The 19,460-nt window shown below is 43.8% G+C and overlaps 1 protein-coding gene across 4 annotated transcripts in view; it reads left to right on the top strand.

The window, feature by feature from the left end:
- The first annotated feature begins 1,801 nt into the window (after positions 1-1,801).
- ZHX2 (zinc fingers and homeoboxes 2) overlaps positions 1,802-19,460 on the top strand; it is a 114,615-nt gene continuing 96,956 nt past the window's right edge. The window contains exons 1-2 of one of the 4 annotated variants that reach the window (XM_037892063.2): positions 1,949-2,176; positions 3,800-3,963. The gene's annotated coding sequence lies outside the window, so the exon portion shown is untranslated. Of the gene's footprint in view, positions 2,177-3,799; positions 3,964-8,364; positions 8,513-15,943; positions 15,976-19,460 lie in introns of all 4 variants that reach the window. The other 3 variants (XM_037892064.2, XM_037892065.2, XM_037892061.2) reach the window with 3 other exon arrangements.

Raw genomic sequence — 19,460 nt, 5'->3', positions numbered from 1 at the left:
AAATACAAAAGGTTTAAAAAGCTACATTAGAAGTAGAGCATGAAGGAGAAAAAAAAACCTCCTACCTCCCCAGGTAGCCTGACCTGATTCTAAACGAGCTAGTTATATAAGGAAGACAGTTTCATCAATGCCCTTACAATGTAAACAGTGATTGGAACTTTGTTTTCAGCTGATACACAAGATGCACATAGTCACAGCCTGAAAAGGCCAGGACTGTCATTCCTGCCTCCTCACAGATCTGTTTTGTTTCACCAACAGACAGAATTCAGGCAGATCTGAACACTGGGTAAACGACGAGCACAGGCTGTGTAGCATGCCGCCTCTTTCCTTGTTCTCACCGGCTTCTCTGGCTGCTACACGTGGTCGGGATCAACAGTTTGCCGAGCTCATCAGTGACACCTTGAACTTTTAAAGAAAATGGGTCTCGCCTTGGGATTTTCGGACACTGCCCCCTTCAAACCTCACTAGAGAAGAGCGTCCCGAAGGGGGCTGTGTAAAACCTGGATCCTGCCTTTTCTTTGTACCCAAGACCTCAAATTGTACCATCATAATAGAGACTGAATCGAGCCGCTCCTACTGCTCCCCAAAACACCCGGTCCCGATGCACTCCTCCAACAGTGCTGTTAAACGCTGGGTCGTGCCAATTTTGGCCTTGACCCCCCCCCCCATTATAACGCTTAAACAAAGAGCAAAACACCCACCCACCGTGCATCCTGGAACAAGAGGGCTGCTAATAGCAGGTCCATTCCGCCGCCCCCCCCCCAAGACTGGATCCTTACAGTTTTTGACCCCAAGCCGCAAAATGCAACTGTCTACCTGAACTACGTTTACACAGGAAAACTGGGTGTGAGGTATGCAGCCAAACATTAGCTGGATCCAGCAAGATTCAGGTGTCAAATTAGAGTGTTTGCATCTCTCTGTTAGGAGGATGCGATGGGGCCAGGGGGGTTCTCGGGGGAGAATGGTAGAATCATGGCTTATTCTGTGATCCCATAGTACAGCTTCTGTGTTTGTGGCCAAAAACACAGCGGGATCCAAATGCCAGATTTGAGGTGTGCAAAAAGAAAAGGAGGACTTGTGGCACCTTAGAGACTAACCAATTTATTTGAGCATGAGCTTTCCTGAGCTACAGCTGAAGTTAGTCCTCCTTTTCTTTTTGCGAATACAGACTAACACGGCTGTTACTCTGAAATTTGAGGTGTGGTTCATCATGGGCTGGATAGTCAAGGTGCAGCAGGAACAGCTACTGCTTGCTCGCTTTTTAGGAGGTCGCATCTGGGGGGACTAGGACCAAAAACTGACAGAGCCCTGTTCTGGGCCCACGTCCGCGTATTTATGCCGCTGGCGCTGTGGGATGCATTGGGGTCCAAGTGGTTTTTTTTTTTTTGGTGTAAGAGGAGCGTTTACACTTGTTCTTCGTGAAGCGTTACCATTTGGGGCGGGAGGGGGAGGGGGGAAATGAGTAGGATCCAGGTGCCAGAATCGGATGGGGAGGGGCAGTTGCATGGGAATGTGTTGGAGGGGCTGGGGTATTTTCTAGGGGGTGGGGAGGAGACAGTGGGAGTGGTTAGCCTTGTTCTCTATTTCGGTGGGATCGATTGGGGTCTTGGGTACCACATCAGCAGGATCCAGGTAGATGCAGGTTTTGGCATATCCAATGATCTCTCTCCCGGCCCTGCCAACTCCTAGCTAAATAATAATATAAAAAAACTGGCGGTAGCGATAGACTTTTAAGTTACACAAAAGGGAGAGAACTCCCCCACCCCCGACACACAGACACACGTGGATGGATCGCGGAGGGGGAGGAATTTTTTTTATAATGAGACTCTTAAAGGCGCCTGGGTCAATTTCAGTTTCTAACTTTCTCCCAAATAAAGGGACCCCGGTGGAAGAGCCGCCGGTGGTATCGTATGCAAATACGCATGCTGACGTCAGAGATCATGTGGGTTTTGGCGTAGATCCCCACTGATCGAAGGATTTTTTTTTTAAATTTAATTTTATTTTTTTGCCAGTGTTTGTGCTGCGGGGGGGGGGAGGTGGTGGTGGCGGCGGCGGTGGTGAGGGGGGCTTTGCCCAGGCTCCCCAGCCGGCTCCCACGTTCCCCAGCGTGGCGACAGGCAGAGCCCTTCCACTGGGGGAAAGTTCGTGCCGCCGCCGCCTAAAGCCCTGGGCGCAGGTAAGAAACTTCCCCCCCCTTTCCCTTCTCCCCCCCCGCTTGCAAGAAACCCCGACCCGCCAGGGGAAGTGCCGAGGGCTCCCTCGAACCCGGGAACCTCGCTGCCCACATGCACTTGCGAGCGCTCCTGCTCCTCGCCTGAGCCCAGCGCAGCGCAGCCGGTCGCCAGCCACTCAGACCCAACTTTTCCTCCCCGACTAGCGCCTTCGGAAACGGGCTCGCGAAGGGAACTTCAGCTGGGAAGGAGGAGGGAGGGGGGAGGATTGCAGCAGGGAGAGAAGCTGCAGGCTGGAGGGGGGGGGGATCTGATTTTGTTTAAACGTATCCGGCCCCCCCCCCCATGCAAGTTTGGGTGAATGGGGCAGAGAAGAGGAGGAGGGAGAAGGAAAAAAAACATGTCTACGTTTCCCTGTGTCTGTCGACATCAGCAACACAAAATATGGCGTCCGCTTTCGACAGGGCGTTACGTAGAGGCGAGCAGGGCGATTTTTTTTTTTTTTTTTTTGGTATTGCCTCCTTTTAAAAGCTCCCTCTGGTTTAAAGCCAAAGCAATCCGCGGATCTGGGTGCCCAACTGGGGGGGGGGGGCAGGTCCCCTGGCTCCTGCTGGAACGCGTAGCGTTTGCACCGCTCGCCGCCCCACTCCTCTGAGTTGGCAGAGATGGGGGGGGGGGATATTCTTTCCCAGTGACGATTTGTCCTTAACGTGGTGGCAGGCACCATGACGCGCTGGGGCGCAGCCCCTTTAAATTCTAACAGCTCCTGGTAACTGCAGATAAGAGGTGAGAGAGAGAAGCAGCTGCTGAGATATTGTGTTACAATCATGAGCTAGAGTGTTTCTATCCCCGGCCCTGAGGTGGGTAGAGGTTGACACCCCCACCCCAACACACTGCCCCCACAGAAAACTTGCCACGACACTGATCATCCTCCAAACGGAGTTGCTCTTCTCTTTTTAGTGCATCCATCTTTCCTCCTTTTAAGAAAAAAAGTCTCAGTGGCTGGTGCTTTAAACCATCCCATCAGAGGTTAATTCCTCGTTGCTGGTGGTGGTGTTTTCAGTTCTTTTGTTGCAACTTGCTTTTCAAAGAGAACGTTAGTAAACTTAGAAATCTTAGTTAAACTTGTCTCTTGGCTTCTTCCGACCACTTTTGGGAAGAGTCTTCCAGAATCCTGGCAGAGTTTTTGATTTTTATAAAGCATTACATCGGTGATTTTTGTTCTTTTTTGTCTTGGCTGAGACTAGTGGGAGAGAGGAAGAAAGACAGATTCTCCCGCCCGTGTTGATAGGAATAAAACTTGGTTCTCAGGAAGTGAAGTTGTGATTTGCTGAGGAGTTCCACCTGATTGATTGACTTCAAAGACATGTGGGGGTCTCTGCCCTCAACTGTTTCCTGATTGCCTTTTGTTTGCTTTTACTGTGGGAATCAAGCCTTCGCAATGCCAGCTTTTTAAATGACAGGTTTCAGAGTAGCAGCCGTGTTAGTCTGTATTCGCAAAAAGAAAAGGAGTACTTGTGGCACCTTAGAGACTAACACATTTATTTGAGCATAAGCTTTCCTTAGCTTTTAAATGGGGCTTCTCTGGTAACTTTTTTGAATGAAAGTTCCTGATCTTGTCAGTGCAGATGCTGTTTGCAAACGATTGGAGTTGTAGAGGATTGCAGGAGGCCTGCCAAAAGAGAAGAACAAAACAAACAAAACTTCTGTTAAAATTTGAAGTATAAAGGGGTGGGGGAAGATACTAAAGAACTGGGGAAGGAGAGCGAAGCAGGAGGTATTAAATCAAAAGGTAACTTTACATTTAGACGATCTCTGTGTTTTATCATCTCATTACATTTCTGTCCCAAGGCAGCAATGCCACAAAGCATCAGATGACTACCAACAAGAATATATATCTTGTAAAATGGCATATTTAACATCACCAGGGAGTTATGAAGCCCTCATAAGTGCTTGGTCACCAGTGGAATACTACTTGGTTTTTTTGTTTGTTTTAAATATGAGAATACCAGCAACCATAGTGTGATTTCTTCCCCCTGCTGCCATTTGACTGTGCAGATATCAGGGCCCCAGTTCAGGAAGATACTTCAGCATGTGCTTAACTTCAAGAACATGAAGCCTCAACTAATTTCCTGAATCAGGGCGTAACACATTAAAAATGACAACTACCTGAACTCCCTTTTTAAAAAGAAATATTCCGGTTGTTAAGCACTCTCTGATCTCTAAAAAAGAAAAGGAGTACTTGTGGCACCTTAGAGACTAACCAATTTATTTGAGCATAAGCTTTCGTGAGCTACAGCTCACTTCATCGGATGCATCAAATAAATTGGTTAGTCTCTAAGGTGCCACAAGTACTCCTTTTCTTTTTGCAAATACAGACTAACACGGCTGCTACTCTGAAATCTCTGATCTCTGTTTCATTTTTTGGTTTGCATACAAGTAGTTTGCCTCTTGCTTGTTAATGCTCTGCCTTTATTTGTTACACTCAGTGCTATGGGTTAAGCATATGGTCAGTCTCAGGTATGAGGCACTAAAAACCCTGTAAAACCACTTAAATTCATAACTTTATGTATTAATTTCCCCATCAAAGAAAGCAATGTACTGCACAATATGATAGTTGAAAATTTAAATGCTAAGAAGCCTTTTAAAGTTTTAGCACCAGCCTTTATTCTCATTCTACACCTTTAACCTATTCATTCTTTCCAAAACCTCTACCATATATGGGTGGCAGATTTCACTTGTCATCTCCTCTCTCTGTGCCCCTTATGGTCCCAATCTAGGAAAGCACTTAAGCACATGCTTAATTTGAGCATGTTAATAGTCCAATTGATGTCAATATGACAACTCATGCCTAAAATTAAAGCTAAGTTCCCACCTGCTCCTCCACATAAAGAGCAGAAACTCTGTCAGGTTTTCTCCAGATAGGTTGCCAGTTGAAAGTGTTTGAAAGTAGCTCATTCTTGGATAAATAATTCCTCTCAAGTTCCAAAAGTCCTCTTCTCCAAGTTATGATAAATATATGATCTCTAATCAGCATGTATAAAATTAATATGTTGGTCCTAGTACTAGATGTTAGTACCATCACATCTGTTCTTTTTGCTGGTGAAACTTTATAAGAGAAAACAGCACTTGAGTGTAAAAAAGGTATCCTTTTTTCTTTTTCTTTTTCTTTTCTTTTCTTTTTTTTTCTGAATCCCCAAAGTATCTGATTGCTGTTGACCAGGCCTGGATCTGCTTGTCCCTGTACAGAATGTTGATTTTAAGGCCAGAAATGACATCACAGTATTTGCATGTATCATGACTTCACTTTTTACTCCCCCTGTTCTTGGATGGTCTCGCAGAGTATCTTAGCTGCAGCACAGTTAATGTTTGGGGTCTGTTTGTGGTGTAGTTTGTTTTTGTTTTTATCCTGGCCCAAATTACTGTTCATCATGTCCACTGAGTTTGAGGAATAAAAAGGGCTACTGACAATAAATAAAATAATATGTTGTGTATAATTTACGGCAGTATCGCTGTAAAACCAAATCCCTTCACAATTGAGGGGATGTCTTGTAGATAATAGGAAAATTAAGTTTAACTTTTCAATGAAAACAGTGTGATCTAGATTTTTGGCTTTTAAAAAGGAATTTCTTCCATGCTTTAGCATCACTTGACTAATAGTGTTTTGCCCTAATTTGTGAACCTGTCTGGTGGTAGCATATGCACACTTTAAAATAAGTAATAAAACGAAACACAAGAATAACACATAAGATTTGAATTTAAACCCACCAAAGTAACTCACTGCGTAGCGTGCAGATATGTTTATGGGTGTCACGTCAGCTGTAATTCATGTTTATTTTGTTGGTTTATTTTATAAACGATATAAAAATATATCATTCTGAAATTTATTACACATCTGCTTGTTACCCAGCACATATTAGTTTTGGTGCAAAAATACACTTTAAGCTGTAAAGACCCTCTTGACTCCCAGATCTGCACTGAAAACATTCTTCATGTGCAACAGCTTTTATGGACACCGCATTCTATTTCCACCGGCCTTAATATGTAGCAAAGCCTGGCTGAAATGAAGAGGGTATTTGCACCATTCAAAAGAAAGCAGTACCAGCACTACTAACCTCAGTCATTCAAAAATCATGAATCCGGCCCCAAAACATCATGACATTGACTTAAAAATCACAAGATTTTTAAGAACAATATATTTTGAGTTCTTTATACATACCTTGTCATTTTTGAGCCTCTACGGTTCATGTTTTTAAGCTATTCTCTACAGCCACAAGGATTAGAAACTTTCTTTATGTGAAAGCTGAGATTTACGTCTCATGCCAAATACTGAGACTAGTGATAAAATCCTGAGAGTTGGCAACACTTGATTCCTGGCCTGGCCTAAAGTTACTGGCCTAAAGTAAAGCTTGCCTAAAGTACTAAAAAGTTAGGTCAGTCCAGCTACGTCACTCAGGGGTGTGAAAAATCAACACCCCCGAGCAATGAAGTTAAGCCACTCTAACCCTTGGGATAGACAGCGCTAGATCGATGGAAAAATTCTTCTGTCAACCTAGCTACTGCTTTTTGGTGAGATAGATTACTTATACTGATGGGAGAACGCTGAAGTGCTGCGGCAGCTGTGTGTGCCACTGTAGGATTTCAAGCGTAGACAAGCCATGAGTGCTGTAGTATTGCAGAGAAAGACACTGTGTAGTGTGATTTCATACATTCAGTGTTGGAGAGGCCAGGGCTGGATTAACGTACAGTATAGGTAAAGCAGGCACAAGACTACAGCCCAAATTTGTGGAGGAAAGGGGGGAACAATTTTGTTTTGCTTTATTACCAGTGCAGGTTTGCACACAGACTGAAAGCACTTCGCTTACTTGAGTCGGTGGCTTTGCAGCCTGGCACACGGGGCCATGGTGCCACTCACTAAAGTAAGTAAAGTTGTTGTGCAAAGGCACTTCCCGCAGCTCCCATTGGCTGGGAACGGCGAACCGCGGCCACAGGGAACTGAGGGGCTCCGTGCCTGCAGATGCACTAAGTAAACAAAACGACAGTGTATTAGATATTCAATTCAGTGATTTCATCGAGTTTTTAAAATCATCAGATTTTGGAGTAGACCCCTTTGTAAGCCAACCCCCGCTCTTTGATGCGTCACATTTTTACCAAAAATATTCAGCTTATGAACAAGTATGTACGGTATTTAGATTTTTACAGTTGTACAAAATTATGAGTTTTAAGTATTTTTTTGGTTGATCTGAATTTTCAGTTGCAGGAAATTTGGGGCATGTCAGACAATTTATTTAATGAAGTAGCTGTTACAATTCAAAAAGTTAAAGCTGTATAACCAGTAAAACACCAAGTATCAACTTCGCGCCAAAACATACTAGAGCTTGAATTACGGATAAGTACTTTTGTAAGTTCTCAGGCAGCAGCTTTCTTAATTCACCCATCTATAAATTTCTATTATCGATGGAAATATTTTTTCATCAATGTGTGTGCAGTCAAATCAAATCGACATTTACCATAAAAATACTTACCGATAAAAATTTTAATCCTTCCAACCCTACATAAGACGTACCTTTGAAGACATGCATTCTAATAGACGAATACATGCATTACTATGTTAAACACACTGCAACTAATGCTGAAAGGATCTTGAAATTCACTCATGTGAGGCCACATCTCTGTGTTACGAAATTAAGGTGTTGAGCCAGGACAGACCTATGCTACTGCTGCCATTCAGTCATCCAGGAGCCAGTGGGGATTTTCATATTTGGCAGTGGGAACACAGTAGCAGGAGCCAGCAGGGAGCTCGACTGGGCAAGGAATGTTGAGGAGGGGACTGGAAGCAAATTGTGAGGAAGCAGATCTATGTATTGTGTACCATTAAAAACAGCGCACTGGGTGAAATTCTGTTGAGGGCCTGCTGAAAGATCTATGCCTCACATACATCCTGGGGTAAGAGCATGGATGATAAATAGAGAATTCCAGGAACCTCCTTAACACAAATGTGTTTCACCCTGTTAAAAGTACAAGGCTATGCAACCAGAGTTCTGATGACTACATACCCCATGAGAATTCCTTGATTGAATTCTAGCCCCATAATTTGGATGAATGTGTATTTATTTTCCAGACTTTTGTTTATAAAGACCTTGGTTAATATTCCACATGTATTTTGGGCTCTCTTGCTCCCCTCTCTCCATAGTGGAATGTTCCACTAGAGGAAAACGGAACAACCATGCCACCCAGTCAGGCTTCCCTGATGGTGTGAAAGCTGCACGAGCTGCGACTCTTATTAAAAAGAGAGCGTCAGAACACTGGAGAGCCCTGTGTGTTGCATGGCCGCTGGGAAGGTAATGTTTATAAGCAAAATAGCAAGGTTGCTGGTGTGCATGTGATAGGAGTGGTTTGGGCAAGAGAACAGTTGAAATGAAACGGTGCTCTGCCAAACTGCTCATGATCCCACCGTTGTGAGAATGCAACTGTGCTCCCTCAGGAGTGGGTATTCAAAGGAGAGATTGAGTACAGTTTGATATAGGATCCTGTTGTTCGTAGATATGGAAGAAAAGACATCCGAAGGCCAGGTCTACAGCAGGAGCGCTTTGCCAATATAGACATACTGGTGCGCTACACTGGCAAAGCACTTCTAGTGTGCGCACAGCTGACACCAGCAAAACTGCACTTTTGCTGGCATAGCGTATTCCAACCCTGTTAGTGAAATAACTGCTCTTTTGCAGACGTAGCTTTTGCTGGTGCAACTGCATTTGCATTAGGGGCTTTTGCTGGCACAGCTACGTCGGTCACAAATCACACCTCATCACACCCCTGACCAACATGTCTATGCCAGCAAAAATTTGTAGTGAAGACCTGGCCTGAGACATGCCAGAGCAGAGCTGTTTGCTACAGTATATTTCTCCATTTCTTGGTCTCTTCAGATCAAGACTGGGTGCCTTTCTGGAAGTTATGGTTTAGCCAAACAAGTTGTTGTGCTCAGTATAGAGTAACTGTGTGAAATTTAATGGCTTCTGATATACAGGAGATCAGATTCAGCAATTCTCAAACTGTGGGTCGGGACCCCAAAGTGGGTCGCGATCCAATTTTAATGGGGTCGCCAGGGCTGGCTTAGAGTTGCTGGGGCTGAGCTAGGTTACAGTCCCCCGGCCTGGGCTTGGGCTTGGGCTTTGCTCAGGCTTCAGTCCCCCCTTTTTGGGGTCGTGTAGTAATTTTTGTTGTCAGAAGGGGGTCACGGTGCTATGAAGTTTGAGAACCCCTGGATTAGATGATCTGCTGGTCCCATCTCAACTTAAATTCTATGAATCTAAGAATTTCCCAGTGGTTTGTCCAGGCTAGTTTTAAATATCTTAGGGATCTACTTGGGTGGCTGTTCTGCACCCTAATATATCTTTCTTGCTGCCAGGAAATTTTTCCTGATATTTGGACTCCGTTTTCCTGTCTTAATTTGTGCCTATTAGTCTTAGTTTTACCCCCTTTACCATCCTAAATAATTTCTCTGTTTATTATTTGCACCCTCCAGTTAACTGCAGATTTCAGATCCTCTCTTAGTTGTCTGTTTTTACCATACTATTGGTCAATAAATGATGAAACTGTTTTTACTCATTTGGGCTTTGAACAGTAAAACAGATTCTGAGAGCTTTTCTGACCTGCCTAAGTGAATGATCAGAAATAAGGAAGTTTAAGGTTACTTTACACTGCTTTTTAGGAGTTAGTTAACCTACTGTCTAGACTGGTGTAGGGAAGATGAAAGAAATAGTTTCTGGTACATCTCTTATGACAGAAGTTGTCATGTGAAAAATGTGATTCCTGCCTTTTTAAACAGAATCTTTGTATTTAATTGTTTCTTTTTTTAAAAAAAAAAAAAGAAAAAACCAAAACCCTACAAAAGAAAAGAGCTAGCAGTTAAGTCTGTAGACAGCATGGAAGGGGTTTGATATAATGCTGAAGAAAAAAGCCCATGGACCTTTTGACATAGGTGTTCTTTTTCCCTGCTCTCTGAGCTTTCTGGGATTTTTTCCCCCTCCTTATCCCTAAACTTATATTTCATGCTTGTTAGTTTCAGTTACATAATATTACACTTTAGTAAGATGTTAGAAGCTGGAGATTCTTGCTCCTTTTTTATATATATATAAGATAAAAGCCAAAGAGTAGAAAGTTTCATCTCAAGTTTGAGATAGTCTGTGTTCTGTATTTCAAAGACTCCATGGTTAGAAGCTGTAAGGACTAATCCCGCAAGGTTTTGAACACCTTCAGTTTCCATTGAGCATCTCTCAGGTACAGGCCCTGGCTCACTGAAGGCTGGCGATTATCTCTCAGTAAACAAAGTCTGAATAGTTTCACCTGCAATGTTGTTTGATGTGATTTTTTTCACCACCAAAACAGAACCCTGTTGTTGAATTCCTCCTGCCTACTGTTTAGCACTAGCTGTAAGTTACTGCAAGGAATTTTTCTCATCTCGTCTCCACGGATATGCTGAGAATGCACCGATGGTGCAAATTGTATTGCTAATGTTCTTTCACGTTTTGATATGGTTTCCCTGAAACTTACGAAATATCAAGTTATCAGAGAGAGAAGGGATCATGATCTTGCTGGTTAAAGCTAGGTGTGAAAGAAACCTAAAGGACTTATCGGTATGCCGGAGTCCTGAGCAGGGGGCGGGGCCTCAACCGAAAGGAGCTGGGCCTCAACTGGAAGAGGCAGGCCCTTTAAATCCCCGGACCCTTTGAATAACCGCCGGAGCCCTCGGCCGTCGCTGCTACCCCGGGGCTCTGGCAGTGGGGCTCTGGTGGCAATTTAAAGGGCCCAGGGCACCAGCCGCCACTACCACAGTGGAGTCCCAGGCCTTTTAAATCGCTGCTGGAGCCCCAGGTGCTCCTGGCTGCCACTGCTCCCCCAGGGCTCCAGCAGCGGGGCTCTGGCAGCTGCCAGGAGCCTTGGGCCCTTTAAATCGCCGGCCTGGGGAAGCTGCCCCCTGCCGCTACGGTCAGCTGTGTACCAGCTCTTGCTTTCAGTACCGACTTACTTTCCGTACCGGCTTACTTTCACCTCTGGTTAAAGCTAAGTAAACCCGCTGCGTTTCTCAAAAAAAAAACTGCAATTCACTCTTTTGGAGCAGAGTGATACTAGGTCAAATCTAATTTGTTTCCTGTAATTCAGAAGAAAGGATGTTGTTTTAATAGTTGGCTCCCTTCCATTGAAAGTTTTTGATCGTAGCAGACTGCTCTAAAGGCTACACCTCCTTGCCGATTGTCATCACCTTCAGTCTTAGTGCTGTGGATGGCTTGCAGCAGGCTGACTAACAGCCATCCATGTCCTGGGTCAAATGTAGTCATTGATGCTGTACTGCTTGGTACATGCGCTTACTGATGGGCCCAGGCCACACTAACCATTCCATTAGTATCCATTCTAGTATGCTACGTTTATGATGCTGCTATCTCCTAGCTCAGTTCTAAAACAAAATAGGAAGGGGTCATGATCTAGTGATTAAAGCACAGATTGGGAGTGGAGTCTGGGTTTGGTTCCTGATTGCACATTCTTGCTGTGTAGCGCCGGGCAAGTATCCTAGGAACTGATTTCAGAAGTTCTGAGCACCAGAAACACTCAGCGACAGTAAGGAAGGTGCAAGGACTGAACACCTTTGAAGATGAGGCCTTAGGCTTCTCTTTGTCTTCCCTTTTTGTAAAATAAGGATGATCATGCTTATCTCACTGGGGTGTTGTGAGGTTCATTCACTGTAAAGCACTGGGACATCTTTGGATGGAAGGTACTAGATTGCACAGTGGGGAGCGGAGAGGTCTGTCCCTTTGGAATAATCTGAATTCCCATGTAGATCATTCTCCTCAGTTTGCGAGAGAAGGCTAATGCCATTTGGGGGAAGGACAGGATTGTGTTGTGACTCAGCACTGTCCTAGATATCATTATCCCCAACCTCATTCGTGAACTGTTTGTCCTCTGTAAAGTTCATTGAGAAAGCAATCTTGAACTTCTACAGTATTCACACCCTGAAACAGTACAGCCAGTCTGTTAGAGAAGAGACGTCCCATTGTACCCACCCATTCCCTTGTTTTTAAAGGATTCAATTATTTTCTTCTTTTAGGAGTACAGGTGATCAAATGTCTTGGGGGAAAAAAGCATTAACTTTTCTTACCAATAAACACGTTTGAGGGAATCCTCCATGTAGTGGCACTATCCACTTGAGAAGCCTGAGGAAATTTTTATCTTAAAACAATATTTTCCTGCCCACTCTGTCTAGCATAGACTGGCTTACCAGAGGAACAGATTGTGAACTTTTCTTAAAGGGGATTGTTTGGGATGGAGGTGAAGAGAGAGCAAATAAAGGAAGCTGTTTTGCTTAAGATGCCAAGTTGGGAACAAAATATCCATTCAGACTTAAAAAGTGCAAGCGCTCTTTACATTATCAAACACAATATTTATTGGGAGCTCTTCCTCCTTTACCTGCTGAGTCTGGGATTTCTTTCATTTGCCTTTGAAAACAGATGATCCCAATTGCAGTTACCAGCAAAGGGGCATTATGGGGTTGGCAGGCGGTTGTGCTCGCATTGTTTGGCGCAAGACAAGTGCAGATTCCAAACCCCAGATCTTAGAAGGTTAGGAAAACCCATCTACTCTCTAAACTCTTTTGCTTTCGAGCATACAGGTATTTGAAACACCCTCAAATCCCCTTGCGTTCTGTTACCCATTTGAGACCTTTGCCTTTCTCAAAAGTTATTTTATTCCAGAAGCTTTTCATGCCTGCCATGCTGTAGAGATTTGCCTCTTGGGAAGGACTGACTGAAGGTGTGTGGCTGTCGACTAACTTGGAGAGTAGAATCTGCTCTTCAGGACAGTTGTCATCCCGCTCATTGGTGATAGTCCTTCTTTATCTCCATTTTGATTGAGAGCACCCTTAATCCAGATGATGCAGCCAAATGTGAGCTATTTATGGTATCTCCAAGTAGGCGGAGAAGGAATGTCACAAGCGATCTTGTGCCAAACCATACAAAAGATCTTCACTCCATCCCATCTCTTCTCAAATACCAGAAGATCACAGCACTGTCTTGTGGGTATAAATTAATCTCATGAAATCTGAACTCTTTCTACTTCACTCTTGCATCTTTACAAGTGCACTGTCTCATTATTGCTAAAACTCTATGGGCAGGCACCTAAATTTCCTCTTCTGGCATTGGAAGGATCAAAGAGTTGAGACTTGCCTGTAGGTCTTAGTTTCTTGGCAGGCCTTTCTAGTATCCTTTCCATTTCCCCCCACGGCCGCTGCTTTCAAGTGCTCTGTATCATGACAATGAGTTTGCGAGAGGGGGCTGCTCCTGGGTGATGTGGCATTGATCTCCCTCTGCAGAGTGAGCACATTGCCTTCACAGAGTCTCTACTAGTCTGGGAAGGGAAGGACCAAGCTTGGCTCCCATTTCTGAAAATCTGACCAATGTTTTGGTGCCTAAATGGGAGCTGAGCTCTTTTGAAAATCTGGCTCTGATTGTGGGTACAGAATTCTTTTGAAAATTCTGGCTTTACTGACCACAGTGTTAGAAAACACCTGGCTCTCTCCGCAAGGGTTAGGGGTGTTTGCCACAGTGACAGATTGTATGATGGGGTTGCTTGTGATGGTAGCGGCCCTCGAGCAGGGCTCAGCGGCCCTAAGGCTCATTTTTGGTTTTTGTCATAGAATATCAAGGTTAGAAGGGACCTCAGGAGGTCATCTAGTCCAACCCCCTGCTCAAAGCAGGACCAATTCCCAAATCCCTAAATGGCCCCCGCAAGGATTGAACTCCCAACCCTGGGTTTAGCAGGCCAATGCTCAAACCACTGAGTTATCCCTCCTCCTCTCATTTGTTCCTAAAAGCTAGGGTTGCCAATTTTGATTGGATGTAGTCCTGGAGATTTCATCACATGACATAATCTTTAATTAAAGATTAATCTTTGGCCTGGAGTCTCCAGGAATTAAACCTGGAGGGTTGGCAACCTTACTAAAAGTATATGCTTCACGGTTACAGCCAGCCACCTGCAGGGGTCAGGAAGAAATCTTCCCTCCCCCACCCACGCACACAGACATGTGCACTCAGTGTATTCTGGGTTTGTTTTGTTTTGTTTCTCCTTTCTTTGAAGCATCATGACCACAGCTGGTGAAGGGACATTGGACAGAATGGGCCAGGGCTCTGAGGTGGCACTGAGCCCTCCCTCTCTGATGCTTGCCTGGCTGGTTCTTGCTCACATACTCAGGGTCTAACTCATTGCCATATGTGGGGTCAGGAAGGAGTTTTTCCTCCAGGCTAGCTTAGCTGTGACCTTGGGGGCGGGGGTCACCTTCCTCAGCAGTGTGTGTGGGTGCAGGTCATTTGCAAAGATTATCTGGGTATATCTCACTTAATCATTTCCCTGCCGTTGCAGGGCAGTCAGGCACAGGTGCACCTCCGTCCCTCCTGTTCTGTCTGTGGCACATCATAGTCTAGCCTCTTGTGGGCTGTCATACATTGGTCTACTTTCCGTGGTTGGGCTTAATGGGCAGGAGGTGTTAGCGGCTTGTGAGATATAGGAGGTCAGAATGGATGATCAGGTGGTCCCTTCTGGCCTTCAACTCTGTGACTCAATCCGATTACAGTTTGGGTGACTAGCATTCTGCCTGCCTAAATTCACACTGCAGTTCCGGGCGGATATTTCACGTACTGTCCTAAACTTTTGCGGTGAGCTACTGGGTAGTTTTTACTTTCCATTTCAGTGGTGAGTAAAGGTCTTTGTGAGGCAGAGAGAGTCTTTGTGATCCTTTGGGGAGAATAAGTTGTGTATAAGTCTAAGCCTATTTTTCCGTGATGCTCCAGGTTTATGTGAGATAAACGCAGATCACAAACAAGGTTGCAAGTGGTATGTCTTTGTCTCAGGATTAGGGAGTTCAGGACTTCCTCCATCTGCAGCTCTGTTATTGGAGTCCTGACTAAATTGTCCTCCTTCAAGGATGGTGTACAATGCTCAGTGTGTCCAGGTTAAAGCCTTTTGCCTGGTTCCCAAAGCCAAAATTGCTGTCTATTCTATTGTGTCCATCACAGTCACTGTCTTGAACTGGGTCTTCACTTTACTTTATGTACCTTTTAAAGCCTGTATTTATGTGTACTCTCTAATCTGCTGCATCTCAATAGTCTCTCATCCCTTGGACAGGATACATTTCTAAGCTAGGAGCATTCTAGTTGTAAAATCACATTTGACAGGTTGCAAAACTAATGTCCCATCCAAGAACTGGACTTTCAGTTTTCTGACAACAAGGAATTAAAAAAAAAACACACTATACATTTACCATTGTTTGTGTCCACTTGTTCGAGCAAAGTAGAGTCCTAGAAGGCCAAATAAAATGGAAGTAATATCAGGGCTCACTGAAATGGCATCTTTCCTCTCTACTGGAGTTCTGCAATTGGAATTCTAACAGATCCCCTCCAAAAATTGATGGATTCTGTCCTGTTTTGTTAAGTGGAATGTAAAATTTGCTTCTTGACTGAAAAGGTATATAATGTGACTAGTGTGTGGCCATACCACTGCTGTCTGGAATCAAAACCTCTGTGGCATAGGCACTCTACTGCAAACAGGTTCTCCTGTAAGCACAAGTGGTAGGAGGAATGTGATTTTGGAGTAGGAAGATTCTCTAAGAGTTTCCTAGGGACCACGGGTGTACAGCACAGTAGCAAACATAAATTGCTAAGTGATCATGGATGTTTTATAATATCAGTTTGTTAAAATACCTATATCTAATGCATCCTTTACTCTCACAGATTGACTGGGTATCAGCAGTGCCTTTTGCTAGGTAAGATTTGGTCCGACTGGTTCACAGCTTTGTGTCATGCTTTTTCTCAGTAATGAGGTGGTTTTGGAAATCAGTCTGTTTTTGTTAACACCATTGGAGAGATGAATTCCACTTCTTTCCTCTCCTCTCCCTTCCCCCCTCACTCCTCCTTTTTGGATCTCTAGATGGAGGCAGTTACCTCATGCTGTAATGTTATGCTGGCATCCCACTTGTTTCATTCAGCTAGGCACTGCAATAGCTTCCTTCTGAAAAACCTCCCCCACGCTAGCTTTCTGGCATAGATCAGTTGGGAGACCATTCTTCTGCTCGAACGTTACAGCTGGCCTGCACAACAGAGCAAAAGGGACTGTGCATTGACATGGTTCATTATGACTCTTTTTCAAAGTCCAGACTACTCATTCTGAAACATCGCTTGCCTTTTGGTCTAACCAGTTGGGTCTCTTTGGTGCCAACTAGATACATTTTTGGCTTGCCCGAGCATCATTGGCGGTTTGCTGCGTTTTAAAATCTGTAAGCAAAACAGTACACTTACAAAGTACTGAAAAACCAGCAGTGTGCATGGTTAATAACACACCCTTCCGGACACTTATGAACCCCCTACCCCTAAATTCATATCAGTGAATCTCATTATGTTTGTTGTAAAATAAAGCAGTTATAATATGAATATAGGAGGCCGGTTAAAAAGCATCTGAAGTCAGTTAGGTTAGTGGTTCTCAACCAGGGGTACGTGTACCCTTGGTGGTACACAGAGGTCTTCCAGGGGGTACATCAACTCCTCTAGATATTTGCCTTGTTTTACAACAGGCTGCATAAAAAGCACTAGCAAAGTCAGTACAATCTGAAATTTCATACAGACAATGACTTGTTTATATTGGTCTATGTACAATACACTGAAATGTAAGTACAATATAAAATCCATTGTAATAGAAATAATGTAAAAATGATAAAGTAAGCAAATTTTCAGTAATAGTGTGCTGTGACACTTTTGTGTCTGATTTTTGTAAGCAAGTAGTTTTTAAGGGTGAAGCTTGGGGGATGCAAGACAAATCAGACTCCTGAAAGGGGTACAATAGTCTGGAAAGACTGAGAGCCACTGTGTTACATGACATTTTTAGTTATTAAACTTCTCTGGCTGTTCAGTACCTCTAAAAATCTATTTTCAAAGATGTAAATATTGTTTTTTATTATTTGTAAAAAACCCACACACATCTGGGCTTGACCATTTTTTTTTTTTTTTTGTAGGCAAAGTTTCAGCCCAATGTGATTTAAACAGTTTTAATGTATTAAAGTCTTTAAATCAAAGGTTATAATCAATTTAGGAGATTCCACACTTAAAATATGAAAAATGTTACTTCCCATAGGTTTTAAGGGGAAGCTCCTGTGACTTTGTTGCTAATTATGCATGTTATTATTTGGTCCAAGTGATAATTTTTGTACTCAAGTAATTTTTACTAGAAATGTACAATAATAAATTCCTATTTTAAAGGGCTTTATACATCGAGGATTTAAAAAACCAAAACACCTCTCTTCTGTACTGAAACTTGACAGGTAGGGCCTCATTGATGTGGAAGGAAGATGACTATTTTTGTTTAAAACTAGAAAGTAGCTAATTTTATAGCAGTGCTCATACAGAGGAGCACAAAATCTTACCTGAAAATACTGTTTAGGGTATAATTATTTTTGGTGGGGTAGGGATGAGAAGAGAACATTCTTGCTCTGCCTTTTCAACGTGCACATGCAGGTTTCTTAGTCCAAATCTTAATTAGTTTTGTTTTGTTTGCAAAACACTGGGCCAAATGCTGCACTCAGTTGTACCAGAGTAACTCCAGATTTGCACTGGTATAACAGAGACCAGAAGCTGGTCAATAGTTTTGCAAAGAAAACTCCCTCTTTTTTTACGTTCTTCCTAATTAATCTAGAGCTCCTGAAAGGTTCTGAATTGATAGCCTTCCACCAAAGTGCTTGGTGTAGCTTCAGAACAGGTACAGCTCAGCCAGCAACAATGAAAGCTTCCCCACGCTGCCCTGCTAACAACCTGGAAGGAACGTCTCCTAGGAGCGAGAATGCAGGTCAGTTTCATTGCCCATTCAGTTCTTGGCCTGTCTTTTGAGATGGCCTGTTTTCACACCAGTTGTAGTTATTGATGTTAACGATGAAGACCAGTGGTGGGCAACCTAGCCCGTCAGGGCAATCCGCTGGTGGCCGCCGCTTCCTGCAGCTCCCATTGGCCAGGAATAGTGAACCGTGGCCACTGGGAGCTGCAGGCGACCGTGCCTGTGGACTGTCAATGTAAACAAACTGTCTCATGGCCTGCCAGCAGATTACCCTGATGGGCCGTATGCAGGCCGCAGGTTGCCTACCACTGATGTACACTCTCTGCTCAAGTGGGAATCGGTTGAGGTCCCCAAATTCTTGTCAGATGGGCCTCTGAGTAGCCGTCAGGTAGTTACAACTTTTGTCCTCTGACAGCCTGGGCTGTATTTGAGCTAATGGCCAGGACATGTTTCTGTTATTAAAACAAACCTGCAAATACATCTTTTGGCAGTCTGCTGTTAGTGTACAGGGCCTGATTCTTCATTCCTTAGTTGAGTAAAACGTCCATTCAGAGAAAGGAGAGTTTTGCACAAATAGGAAATGCTGAATCATACCCATCCTCCCTGCGAGTCTAATGCCTCCAGGTACTGAGCACCCTCAAATCCCTTGTACTTCAATGGAAATTAAGAGTGCTTAGTACTTTCCAGGGCCACTGCAAATGCACATGACTGTATAAAGAAGGGAATATCAAGTAGGAGTAGGGCAGTGGGTATTACCTCTGTATACAGAGTATTACAGTAATACATGTATTACAGGGAGACCAATCCTGTAATACTATGTTCAGTTCTAGTGTCCGTGCTTTAGAAAGGATGTTGGAAAAACTTGGAGAGGGTTGCAAGAATGATCCGTGGTCTGAAACAATCTAGTGGACAAAGGTATAACAGGATCTAATGACTGGAAGCTGAAATCAGAACATTTCAAACCAGAAATCAAAGGTAAATTTTTACAAGTGAGGGCAACCAACAAGCGGATACCACCATGGCAACGGATTACAGATGTAGTAAAGCCTCCATCTCTTGGGGTTTTAAACCAACGATGGATGACTTTAAAAGAGATGCTCTAATTCAGTGGTTCTCAATTTTTTCCATACCATGGCTCTCTTTTAGCAACAGAAAAATCTTTCGGAACCCCCTTCCCATCTAGCCCTAAAGACAGAAGATGGTTGCAAGCCCCTGAAACCAGTTTGGAACCTCACCAAGGGTTGCAACTCCAAGGCTGAGAACCCACACTCTAATGCAACCACAAATTACTGTGCTCAATGCCGGGTGAAATTCTATAGCTTGTACTTTGCAAGTAAGTCTGCCTAGGTGATCATGGTGGTCTCTTCTGGCGTCCAACTTACATCCAGTGGGATTTTTGTCTGGGATAGTTTGGAAATGGTTGGGGGATGG

The sequence above is a fragment of the Chelonia mydas genome, chromosome 2, assembly GCF_015237465.2.
Source record: "Chelonia mydas isolate rCheMyd1 chromosome 2, rCheMyd1.pri.v2, whole genome shotgun sequence".
Lineage (NCBI taxonomy): Eukaryota > Metazoa > Chordata > Testudines > Cheloniidae > Chelonia > Chelonia mydas.
Note: the sequence above shows the minus strand (reverse complement) of the source record. Positions and strands in the feature narration are given on the sequence as shown.